Source organism: Rhinolophus sinicus, linkage group LG11, assembly GCF_036562045.2.
Source record: "Rhinolophus sinicus isolate RSC01 linkage group LG11, ASM3656204v1, whole genome shotgun sequence".
NCBI classification, from domain to species: domain Eukaryota; kingdom Metazoa; phylum Chordata; class Mammalia; order Chiroptera; family Rhinolophidae; genus Rhinolophus; species Rhinolophus sinicus.
This window is the reverse complement of record NC_133760.1, coordinates 8,682,417-8,695,257: the sequence shown is the minus strand read 5'-3', so window position 1 is coordinate 8,695,257 and position 12,841 is coordinate 8,682,417. Positions and strand designations below refer to the sequence as shown.

At 48.9% G+C, this 12,841-nt stretch overlaps 1 long non-coding RNA gene across 2 annotated transcripts; it reads left to right on the top strand.

The window, feature by feature from the left end:
* Positions 1-5,338, top strand: LOC109459927 (uncharacterized). Of its 2 annotated transcripts, none has more exons than XR_002139453.2 (3): positions 1-139; positions 1,957-1,987; positions 4,100-5,338. It is a non-coding gene; the product is annotated as an uncharacterized LOC109459927 (long non-coding RNA). The 2 variants fall into 2 exon arrangements; XR_012490018.1 differs by having other exon boundaries at positions 1,957-2,083.
* The last annotated feature ends 7,503 nt before the right edge of the window (positions 5,339-12,841 follow it).

Genomic DNA, 12,841 nt, shown 5'->3' with positions numbered 1-12,841 from the left:
CCCCGGATGGGGGACAGTGGAGGAGCCGACCTCGCGCCCTCCTGGGCACCTCTTCTACTGAGAAGTCCCAAATTTCCACCGGTTACTACTGTGGCTGGATATACGGCAAAAGGGAGGATCTGCAGCATGAGAGACTGAGGTTAGATCGGAGGTGGAACTTCCCTCAAAGAGCCCAGAATCTGGGAACTAACTTTATACAGGAAGAGGTTGGGAAGGAGAGGAGATGAACCAGATAGGCACATCTACATCTCACCAGCAAAAGGATAGAGACGTCCTGGGGGAAAAGGAATGGACATAATCACCTGGCCAGTCACCAGGCCAGAGCATGTCCCCCTCTCCACTTGCTGTATAGCTCCTTGCATGCTCTTCTCACTCTCTACAATGCCCTTCCCTGACTACTTAGTCTTGAACTCATGCTCTTCAGGGACCTGGTGATAAGGGTAGTGCCTCACAAATGAAAACTCTGTGACCCACTGGACCGGGTGCTCCATGAGGGCAAGGCCAGGCCCTTCTCAGTTATCACCATGTCCCCAGCACTGCCCAGAAAAGTCAGGCCTCTGGAGAAATTAATTGCATGAATAAAGTGTTGGTAATAATAGAAAATGACATTTCCTAAATTATAATAGCAAATGTTTATTGTATGCAACATGCCAGGAGTGATTCTCAGAGTTACCACCTATGGGTTTCACTACAACCCTAGGAGGGAGGTGCTTTTATTATTTTCATCATCACGATCCCCATATTAGAGATGAAGAAACTGAGGTTTGGAGAATATCCGAGCTCACCTTGAGCTAATTTTCTTAATTTAGAAATTAAGTTACTAATTTTTTTATTTTGGAAAATATGATTATTTTTAATTAAAATGATATGATATATGTTAACATGAAATTGTTTATCATTTTTAATGAATCAAATATTTCTGAAATTTATCAATTTTCATTTCCAATACAGTGAATATTCATTGATAGATATAATCCACATCAACAAAAGCTCTTTGGGGTCCTCAATAATTTTTAAGAGCATAAGGGACCCTGTGACCAAGAAGTTTAGGAATCACTGAATTAATAATCATATAAACCTGACAAGTGCCATGAAGATAAGAACGTGGGGACATAATTTTAATTGGGGGTGGAGAATGGGGGGGAAGGAGACATTTTTCTGTCAAAGGAGCATTTAAGAAGACATGTAAAGGATGACCTGGAATCTGCTAGGTGAAGGGAGGGAAAGCTTTCAAAGCAAGCAGGAACAGCTTGTGCAAAGACCCTTTGGTAAGAAATTGCTCAGTAAGTTTGAGAAACATAAAGAAGGCCTGTGCAGCTGGAGCACAGCGAACAAGTGTAGAGTGGCAAGAAAAGAGGCTGGGCAATCAAGGGACCAGATCATATAAGGCTTTGAAGGCCATGGTATTTTGCACTTTATTCTGAGTGGAGAATGGACTGTAGTGGGGGCAAAGATGAAAGGAGGAAACCCAGGGAGGAAGAAACTGCAGCTGTCCAGGGAAAATCAGATGGAAGCCTGGACTACATTGATGGGGAGTCACGAAGAATGCTTAGGTTGGAGGGACTGGAAGTAATGTGAACCAGAAGAGCAGACTGGGGAAGAAGGTTGAGAATTCTGATGGAGCCTCTTAGGGTTGGAGAAACATTCGAGACATGCCAGTGGGACTGTCAAGTAAGCAGGAGGGAGCTCTGGACTCAAGATTGAAATGTGAGAGTCACCAGTGTAGACACCAATGGTATTTTTCTAGTTTATTAACTCCTTATCTTATTTCTATTATAATTTCTAGTTGACTGATGCTATTAAATTTGTTGGCTGACCTTTTGACAAGCAATCTGGCCAAATTCGCATATTAAAATAGTTTGTTGATTTTCTTAGTTGTTCCTTGAAAATGATCCAAATGACAGTTTTATCTCGTCTTCTAATTTTTGGACCTTATTTATTTTTCTTGTCTTACAGCATTTGCAGACTACCAGGACTATGTCAAATGGTAATGTTGATCAATTTTCATATATTCCACATCACAACCTTCTGAGATGACTTCTCTTGTTATCCCCATTTATAGGAGAAACTGAGGCACAGAGAGGTTAGTTTCTTGACCAAGGCCACACAGCATGTAAGCAGCCAAACCAGGACTCCAACCAAAGCTTGTGTTCTCAACCACTGCCTTAAAAGAAAACTCAATATGCATTCCATATTTTTTTTAACAAGCAAAGTACCCTTCAAGTTTCCACAGTGACCCCTGGATCTTGGATAAGGTTCTGGGGGCCTGAGATCCAGTTCCGGCTCCACCCACTTTCCAAGCCTCAGTTTCCTCCTGTGAGATGGCACCTGAAAGCCACAGAAACCATGCCTTCAGGGTGGAAGACAAAGGCCCCCAAACAGATTATATTAATTTCCTGTGGCTGCCGTAACAAATTACCACAAACGGTTGCTTAAAAGAACAGAAATTTATTCTCTCACAGTTCTGGAGGCCGGAAATCTGAAATCAGGGTGTCAGCAGGGCCACACTCCTTCCTTGCCTCTTCCAGTTTCTGGTAGCTCCAGCCATTCGCTCCAATCTTTGCCTCCGTCTTCACATGGCCTTCTCCTGTGTGTTTGTGTCTTCTCCTCTGCTGTCTTATAAGGACACTTGCGTTGAGTTTAGGGCCTGTTCAGATAATCCAGGATAGTTTCATCTCGAGATCCATACCTTAATTACATCTGCAAAGATGCTTTTTCCAAATTGGCTCACATTCACAGGTCTCAGGTAGACAAATCTTGTGAGGGGAGGGGCCCACCAGTCAGCCCACTGCAAAGATCAAAACAGAAAAACGAGGGCCGGCTCGGTGGCTCAGGCAGCTCAGGCGGTTAGAGCTCCATGCTCCTAACTCCAAAGGCTGCCGGTTTGATTACCACATGGGCCAGTGGGCTCTCAACCACAAGGTTGCCAGTTCAATTCCTCGAGTCCCGCAAGGGATGGTGGGCAGCGCCCCCTGCAACTAAAATTGAACATGGCACCTTGAGCTGAGCTGCCACTGAGCTCCTGGATGGCTCAGTTGGTTGGAGTGCATCCTCTCAACCACAAGGTTGGGGTTTGACTCCCGCAAGGGATGGTGGGCTGCGCCCCCTGCAACTAGCACGACTACTGGACCTGGACCTGAGCTGCCCTCCACAACTAAGACTGAAAGGACAACAACTTGACTTGGAAAAAAGTCCTGGAAGTACACACTGTTCCCCAATAAAAAAGTCCTGTTCCCCTTCCCCAATAAAATCTAAAAAAAAAAAGAAACGGAAAAAAGAGAACAAGAAATTATGTGGTGAGTTTAGATTGGGAAGTGTCCAAAGCTCTGTGATGGCACACATTTGTTCCAGCATAGAATGTTGGAGCACTCGCCCTCGAGAACCCAAAGTGGTCTGTACATCCAAGTGGTTGTTAGAGGTTGTGCGTGTTCACACATTCACCTGGACATCTCCCCTTTGAGGATGGGAGGTCTTGAAGAGAGTTTTTCATTCTTCAACTGTTATAAGAAACTTTCTCTTTCACAAACTTCAAATAATAAAAGCCAACACTTATACAGCACTTAATATGTGCCAGGCCCTTCTAAGTGTTTGTGAATATCTATGAATTAACGTATTACTGACAAAATCCCTATGAAGTCTCGTTGGTGACTACCCATTTTATAGAGGAATAAACTGAGGCACAGAGAGGTTGGAGTTGCACTTGGAAGTTTCAAGAGCTAGGATCTGAACCCCACAATCTGGCTTCAGAGTTTAGGGTCTTGACTGGGAGCCATGCTGTCTCCTGTCACATTTTAAATCTGGACTTTGAAGAAGCCACACTTCCAGACCCATGGTCAAACCGTTGCCCACCGCTGTGCCACTGGCCACATATGGCTCTTGAGCACTCAAAACATGGCTGGTCCAAAATGAGATGTGCTGTGAATGTAAAATTCACACCAGATTTTGAAGACTTGGTGCGATAAAAGGAATGTAAAATATCTCATTAATAATTGTTGCTTCTGAGGACATGTTGAAACAATATTTTGCATATATTACGCAATGGTTAAGTAAAATACATGAACAAAATTATTTTCATCTGTTTCTTTTTTCCTTATTTTAGTGCCGCTACTAAGAAATTTAAACTTGAGACACATGGTTCACATCATATTTCTCGTGGACAGCTCTGGTCCGTGGAATTTGCCATCAGTGTGTTCTCCATCTGGGAAAACATAGGGTGCTAGTGTGACATTTGTTTGCCATTGAGCCTTGGAGTTTCTTGTGATGTTCTGGAATAATCCATGTCAGCAACACATTCAAGCAGAACGACGGATGCTCATGTCAAAATGTGACCTGCAGGGGCCGGCCCAGTGGCTCAGGCGGTTAGAGCTCCGTGCCCCTAACTCCAAAGGCTGCCAGTCCGATTCCCACATGGGCCAGTGGGCTCTCAACCACAAGGTTGCCGGTTCAACTCCTCGAATCCCACAAGGGATGGTGGGCTCGGCCCCCTGCAACTAAGATTGAACATGGCACCTTGAGCTGAGCTGCCGCTGAGCTCCCAGATGGCTCAGTTGGTTGGAGCGCATCCTCTCAACCACAAGGTTGCCAGTTCGACTCCCGCAAGGGATGGTGGGCTGTGCCCCCTGCAACTAGCAACAGCAACTGGACCTGGAGCTGAGCTGCGCCCTCCACAACTAAGACTGAAAGGACAACAACTTGAAGCTGAACGGCACCCTCCACAACTAAGATTGAAAAGACAACAACTTGACTTGGAAAAAGAGTCCTGGAAGTACACACTGTACCCCAATAAAGTCCTGTTCCCCTTCCCCAATTAAAAAAAAAATCTTTTTAAAAAATGTGACCTGCAGAGGACCTCAATAGACATTTCTCCAAAAAGGACATATACATAGCCAATGCATCACTAATCATCAGGGAAATGCAAAATAAAACCACAATGAGATACCACCTCACTCCTGTCAGAATCGCGATCATCAATAAATCAATAACTGTTGGCGAGGATGTGGAGAAAACCCTCGTGCACCCTCATGCACTGTTGGTGGGATTGCAAATTGATGCAGCCACTATGGAAAACAATATGGAGGCGCCTCAAAAAATTAGAAATTGAACTACCTTATGACCCAGCAATTCCACTTCTGGGTAATTATCCAAAGAAATCCAAAACTCTAACTCGAAAAGATATATGCACCCCTATGTTCAATGCAGCATTATTTACAATAGCCAAGACATGGAAGCAACCTAAGCGTCCATCGGCAGACAAATGCATAAAGAAGATGTGGCACATGTATACAATGGAATATTACTCGGCGATAAAAAGAATTAAATCTTGCCATTTCCAACAACAGGGATGGACCCATGGTATTATGCTAAGTGAAATAAGTTAGAGAAAGATCAATACCACATGATTTCACTTATATGTGGAATCTGAAAAGCAAAAGAAATTAACAAACAAAACAGAAAAAACTCATAGATACAGAGAACAAACTGACAGTTGCTGGGGGTAGGGGGCTTGAGGGGCTGAGTGAAAAAGATAAAGGGGTTAAGAAGTACAAATTGGGGGCGGCCGGTTAGCTCAGTTGGTCGGAGCGCAGTGCGGTTCGATTTCCACACGGGCCACTGTGAGCTGCACCCTCCACAATTAGATTGAAAACAACTACTTGACTTGGAGCTGATGGGTCCTGGAAAAACACATTTTAAAAAAGAAGTACAAATGGCAGTTACAAAACAGTCATGGGGATGTAAAGTACGGCATAGGGAATATAGTCACCAATACTGTAATAACTATGTATGGTGCCAGGTGGGTCCTAGACTTATTGGGGGGATCACTTCGTAAGGTATATAGATGTCCAATCACTATGTTGTACACCTGAAACTAATGTAATATTGAATGTCAACTGTAATTTAAAAAAAAATTTTTAGTGTGGCCTCTAGAGGATGCTCTGAATTTCCTGCTTCATTCTTACCTGGATGAAGAAGCTATTAACTAATAGAGGCCACAATGCCACCCACGACTCTGGATGTGGAATATATGTTTTATTCATAAATTATATACATGTTGCCTCTATTGAGAATGTTATAAAATAAAAATTTACAAAACTGAGATACTCAACAGAACTGGATGAGCCAGGCTGCGTGAGGTCATGACTTCAAATCCTGACTCTGTCCCCTCTCAGGCCTGTGATTCCTTCGGTGAGTCACTTGTCTCTGCTTAGTCTCAGTTTCTTCATCCAGAAGCTGGGACTGTTTGTTTCTGTCCCAATGAAACTGTGTATGCAAAGGGCCCAGCACATACTTCCTGGCAGAGAATGAGCCACACCGACTAGGTTTCTTGAGGGGAGGGGGCCAGCTTAGGTGGAGGGAGTCACACAAGGTTTCTCAGGGGAGGGGATGATTGAGTTGGACCTTGAAGGACTGAAAATATTCACTAGGTGGAGAAGGATGGCAAAGGTATTCTGGGCAGAGGGAACAGAGCATTCAAGGTCTGGAGGCATGCTGGGACATGATGCATTTAGGAACAGGCAAGCAGTTCGGGTATTATTTGAGGGCAGAGTGAATGTGCATCGGGGAAAGCGGGTAGCAAGAGATGAGGCTAAAGAAGGCAGCAGTGTTCAGGTCACGGGGGCCTTGTAGATCTAGGAACTGGAGCACTGGGGAGCCACAGCAGGCTCTGAGCAGGGGAAAGATCTGACAGGGGCAGGTTTCTGGTTTAGCAAAATCCTTTTAGATGAGAGGTGGTGGGACTGAGGCAGGAGACCAGGGAGGAGTGTAGGGCAGGTATAAGTGGGGGTAGGGGATCGAGTAGAGAGGGGGAGAAGGGAGAAACTATAAAATCCTTAAAAGATAGAAAGGAAAGGAGTGATAAGCTATGGGAGATAAGTGGAGGAAGACATCCAGGATGAGGCCCCGGCCTCTGGTCCAGGAGATAGGGTCAATGTGGGACTATGCCTGCGCTGGACACCTAGGAGGAAGAGGCACAGGAAGGAAGTTGTTTAGGTCAGAGTGAAATCCTGTGGGACATCCACGGGGAGGCTTCCAAGAACTGCTAGACTAACTTAGGTCTAGAGTGCGGAAGAGATGGTGGCAGGGGGCTGAGACTGGGAGGCCTTCAGAGCTCAAAACAGGGCTGAAATCCTAACAGTGGGAGAAAGCGGAGAGACAGTAACGTAGCCTCACCACAGATAGCGATGACTGTGGTAAGTGTCTCTGCCCAAGGGAGCAGCCTGGGTGCCCGGTTCTTATCCTGGTCTATTCCTAAAGACACAAAAATGAGCAGACTCAGAGCCCCCACAGGAGTGGGGGAGCCCACTGCCCAGTGGGGGAGCCCAGATGCACACAAGTAGTCCATACATCCACAGGAGCAGTGTGTGATGAACGGGGGCTTCAGGTGTTACAGCAGTCCATTCTCAAGGACTAGGGGCAGTGGAAAGTGTCAGGACCAGTTCCTGGGGCGGGTTGGTGAAGGAAAGTGAATTAATCAGGAGTCTCTCAGCTTCAAGTGCAAACTAGTTTATGGAAATATACTGGCTCATGTTAAAAAAAGATTAAGGGGGTAAAACTACCTTCAGTCACAGCTTGATCCAGGAGCTCAAATGGTGATATGAAGTCACTGTCTAACCTCTGTGTTTCATATTTGATTTTTTTCTCGGGAAGACTTTCCTCGAGGTAGCAAAGATGGCACCAGCAGCTCTGCACTCACACCCTACTCTCTTAGTGACTCCAGTGGAAAGAAAGCTCTCCTGCCCCGTGGTTCCATCACCCACAGGCCCAAATGGATCACATGCCCACCCCTGAATCAATCACTGTCATCAGAGGGCAGAAGAACTGGAATGCTCTCATTGGCCAGGCCTGAGTCATGTTCCTTTCCCTCCCATGTGGCTGGGAGGGAAGGGAGAGGGGAAACAGGTTTCTTCATCTGTTAATGGGGCATGGGAACAGTACCTCACCTTCTAGGTTTAGGGTGAGAATTCAGTGAAACAAGGCAGGTGAGGCATTTAGCAGAGTGTTGACACAGAGTAGGTGCTGGATAAACGGAAGCTATTATTTTTAAAAAAGTAACCAATATTACTACTACTGCTGATGGATGAATGGTATCTGTGTGCTGGGAGGAGATAAGCTCACGGACACAGGATGGGACCAACCTGAAGCTGAACAATCACGCAGTGGATGCTCATGCAATCTACATTCTGCAAGCTGAGCCCCCAGCTGGGTCCTCTGCAGGCTTCTGTCTCCAGATCTGTGAAATGGGATGAAGGAATTGAATTAAACCAGGTTTTTAAAAATGCCTGATCTCATCATTCAGGTTGCAGTTAAGTGTCACCTCCTCAGAGAAAGGCCTTCCCTGACTACTCTTCCTAAAATATCCCCTTTATTTTCATATATCATCCCATTTTATTTTTCCCTCAGTGCTTATCACAGTCTGAAATCACCTTCTGTATTTACTGTCTGTCTCCCCAGCAGAACGTCGGCCCCATGAGGACAGACCTCTCTATTTTGTTCACTGCTGCGTTCCCATCATCTAGCACAGGGCCTGGCACACAGGTGATCCTTGACAAAGATTTGGTGAAGGACTAGATAAACACTACTAATAAAAAGAAATAGTGCCTAGTTTTATGATAGGTAGTGAGTTCTCCATGAAGAGGGGGTGTCCAGGCCGAAGCTGAATGATCGTACTTTGCAATTCAGGCTACAAGGCCCCAAGAGTTCCTCTACCGGCCTCAGTTTCCTCATTTAGAAAATAAGTATGTGTGTGGAGTCGGGGCTGGGGAGGACGGCTGGACTCACCGCCCAGCTCCAGCCTGCGATGCCCGCGGGGGCCACCAGGGGCGCCTCCGCCCAAAAGTCCGCCGTCAGCCGCTGGAACGCCGGTGGATACGTCCGGATGTTCCTGGAATATTCTGAGCCTGCCGGCTTCCAGGCGCCCAGGGACCCAGAAGGATGCGGGGTGTCCGGAGCCAGCGATCCGTGCTCCTCGCAGTGCAGGGGGGCGGCGGGAGGTGGTGACTCAGGCGCGCGCCCCCGGCCCCCGTTCTCGCGAGGGGGCGCGCACGGCCTCGGGAACCCGCCCGGCGCCCGCTCCATTTTTACCAGAGCACTACTAAAAATAGTCGCCGCACTCCGAGCGGAGCCCGAAATAGCGGCCCCCAGATAAGGCAGGACGAGTCAGCGCTTCCGGGGAGCGGAAAGGGAGGCAGCGGGGGGCAGTGGTGCTGGGCTCAGCCGGGCCCCGCTGTCCCCACCCGGTCCTGGCGTTCGCACTGACCCCAACTGCGACCTCAGCCCTCATCCCCCAACCTGTCACCGGCCTTGCTTCATCCCTCCCCTCTCCCCACCGCCCCTTACACGCCTCATCTCCTGTCCCCCTCCTTCTATCCCTCAGCCCTATTATTCCTCCCCTTCCCTATCCTAATCTTCATTTCCAGCCCTGCTCCCCCAACTGTCCCCAGCCTACCCATCCCGAAGCCGTGTCCCTATTCTTCCTCCCTACCCACAGCACCAGTCTCTTCCAAATCCTTCCAGTCTTCAGCCAACTTCTGTGAGGTGAGGATGGGAGGTCACAGGAAGTCAGACACAAGACCAGCAAGCAGAGAGGGCTGAGGTGAAGCTCTGACTTCTTGGCTTATTTCTATAGTGGATGTGGTGGCCTTAGGTCTGAGTCTGGGCCAGTTTCCTCATCCTGTGCCCAGCCTCGGGTTTCAGCCAAGGGCCGGGGTTGGGGCTCACGCTGGGGACAGACACAGGTCTGTCACCAAGGTTGGGGTCTCTGTGTCACCAGAGTCGGGGCCCAGCCTGGCACCCATCGTTTTGTTCACCAATCCCAATTCTGTGATTCTTTCCTGGCTTGCAAGTCAGTGATTGGACACAACAGCTCCAGGCAGTGGAAGCAGCCAGAACTTTGCTCCCTCTGGACTTAGGTCCCCCTTTTGCATCTGAATCCTCTAAGTCACCTTCCCCTTCTGAAATTCTGTGACTCTTTCAGTGCCTACTCCAAGAATCAGCCTCAAGAATCTTACATCGCATGCATTATCTCAAGGTTCAAAGGCAACACTTTCTAGTCAGCAACTTCTAGTCTCTAAAATATCACAGGACAGAGAAACTGCCCTGTCCTGTGTGGCCCCAGGGAGCAGAGTGAAGTAGACAGATGTTGGTTCAGGCAGAAATGCTTGGCTATGGATGGAAGGCAGCTTTAAGTGGTGGTAAGGTCCTGTCTGTAGAAGACACCAGGTTTCAGCCAGGTGCCCAATTGTTATGTTGTCTGGATGGCTGAGGAACTCAGCCACCAAGCAAGGAGATTGAACTGGAAGATCCTTGAAGCAAGAAGAATCACGTATTTGGGATCAAGGAGTTAGGAGGCTGGAAAAGTCAGTAAGGACCAGAGCAAAGTGGTCCCGTGGGCTGTTGTAAGAAGCCTGGACTATTCCCCCAAGGGCACAGGTTCCGAGCAGGAGAGGGACAGGGTTTATATTTTAGTAAGACCTTTCTGGCTGTATCCTGGAGGTAAACTGAGGAGAGGAGGGGCCTAGACTTAGGGAGGAGGATGAGGAGGGGATGGAGAGGAAAAGGCAGATTTGAAAGACAGTCAAGAGACAGGAAGGACCAGACTTGGTGGCTGAAAGGCTGTGAGGGGAAGGTGGGCCCCAGGATAAGGTCCAGGTCTCCACCCAGGTGACAGGGTGGATGGTGGCATCTTCCCCGAGATGAGACTCAGGAGGAGGAAGGAGCAGGTGTGGGTGAAGGATGCCCAGATAAGTTTCAAAGTCAGTCCAGAGATGGTAATTTTTAAATAATAAAAAAATGAGTTTTGTTAAAATATTGGCTAATACTTTTTCAAGGTATATAATGCCCTTTTGTAAATTTCCCTACTCTCTCTGATCCCCACTTGTTACTGTTAACTATTTCTTAAGTACCTTGGCCAATAGTATTCACTGAGCTCTCATAATATCCCCAGCCTGTGCTAAGTCTGTCACAGAAGTGTCCTCGCTCAAATTACCACTACTATGCCCATTTTTAGAGAGGTGGAAACTGAGGCTTGAAGTGGTGCAGGGATGTCCTTTCGAGGACCTGGCTTTGAAGGCTTTTCAAACTTGAAGGCAAACTGAGTGGGAGTGGGTGAGCTCAAAAAGGGAAGGTCCAAAAGGCCAGAGCCCAGTTGAATTAAAGGAAGGCTGCCTGGAGGAGGAGCGAGGGTAGCCAGGAAGGTGCCTTCCAGAGTCTTCTGATTAAGGGTTTGGATGGACGTAAATCAATCCCTTTGGGGGACCGAGGTAGCAAGAGGGCAGTGCCTCCTCCTCAGACCCACAGGGCCCCACAGGTGTTTATGGGAGGAGACTGAGGCTGCCTGATGACATCTCAGGGACACTATGATAGCACAGCAGGCTCTTATGACGTCTGAGTGAATCGCCAACTGCCTGTTAAAACCAGCATCTCTAGTCATGCCCTGTGGGGGAGATGAGAATAGGAGGAAGTGACAGTCCATGGGGTGGGGGTGGGGGCAACACGGATACAGTCATGCGGAGACCAGGGACTCAGGAGCTGAGAGATGTGTTCTGCCCCCTGCATTAGGGAAGGGTCTCCCAGAGATTGGCTGTGAGGATCCACATTTTGGGGCTGTGTCTAGTGAAAGAGGTCTGGCTTCAAGGAGGTGTGGCTGGGGTGTAGTCTGGGCTCAGAATGGGGTCAGTCCAGGGACTGCTGGGCTCAAGGACTTCTGTTTTGTCTGCTGCTGTGTCCCCATCACCTAGGTTGGTAACTGGCACACAGTAGGGGCTCAATACATATTAATTGAATGAATGGATCAGATGAAAAGGGTCAGCACGCCCTGGCGCTCAGTTTACACTGGGGTAATAGCCTTGACCAGCAGGCCACTTCAGCCAACAGCATCACTAGGGACACCCCTCTCCCCACCCAGGGTCTCAGCTCCCAGTCCTAGATCTGAGTGTGGGGTAGGTGGCAGCAAGAAAATCACGCCTCTGGAGTTCGCGCCTCTGGTGGACTCCTCCCACCTGTGAAGTCACAAGCTGCTGGGGGATCCTGACCCGCGGGGGCGTGGAGAGGAGCCCAGGAGTCCTGACTCCGGCCCCTCCCTTGGGCCTGGCCGGTGTTACATAACCTGACGTAGTGTCCCCAGGGATGTCACCGGACTTCCTGGCCAGGCCAGGGACAATGGGCAGGGAGCGGCCCTCTCACCAGGAGCCTGAAAGTGGCAAGGGAGCCCCCTCTGATTCACCCTTGGTTCCGGCCCGTTTCAGCCTCCTCCTTCTCAGGGATCCTTAACGTCCCCAAAGCCTCACTTCTTGTACCCCCCACAATTCAGCTCTTTCCCCGACACTGCACACATCTGCCGCCTACACCTGGCCTTCCCTAAACTCTCTGCCCTCAAACCCGTCACTTGTGATTCTCGAATGTCCTCAATTTCCAGGTTCCCGTGCCTTCCTTCACTCACCCATCCTGCCCCCCCCAAACTTCACCCTACTTTCCTACCCCTGCCCTCCCAGTCTCCTCCGGTGGCTCCCCCAAGCTTCCCTCATGATCTCTGCCTTCCCCAAACTCCTCCCCACCTCCTAAACAGACCCTATATTCTTTGTCGTCCCCAATCCCAGCCACCTAGCCCCTCTTGTCTCCCTGAAACTGTCCCAATATCCCAATCGTGTCCCCCGTTAACCCCCTACACCGCCCCAGACAACCTCCCGTCCTCCCGGCCCCTCTGCACATCAGGCTGGGGCCGCTCCCACGCTCGGCGCGGGTTCCCAGGCCGCTCCCCCCCTTCCCGCCCCCCCACTCCCGCGCGGTGGCCCAGAGACCCAGTTTGCGGTGGCAAAACATTGGTTTCCGGGCAACAGGCCCCGCCCGC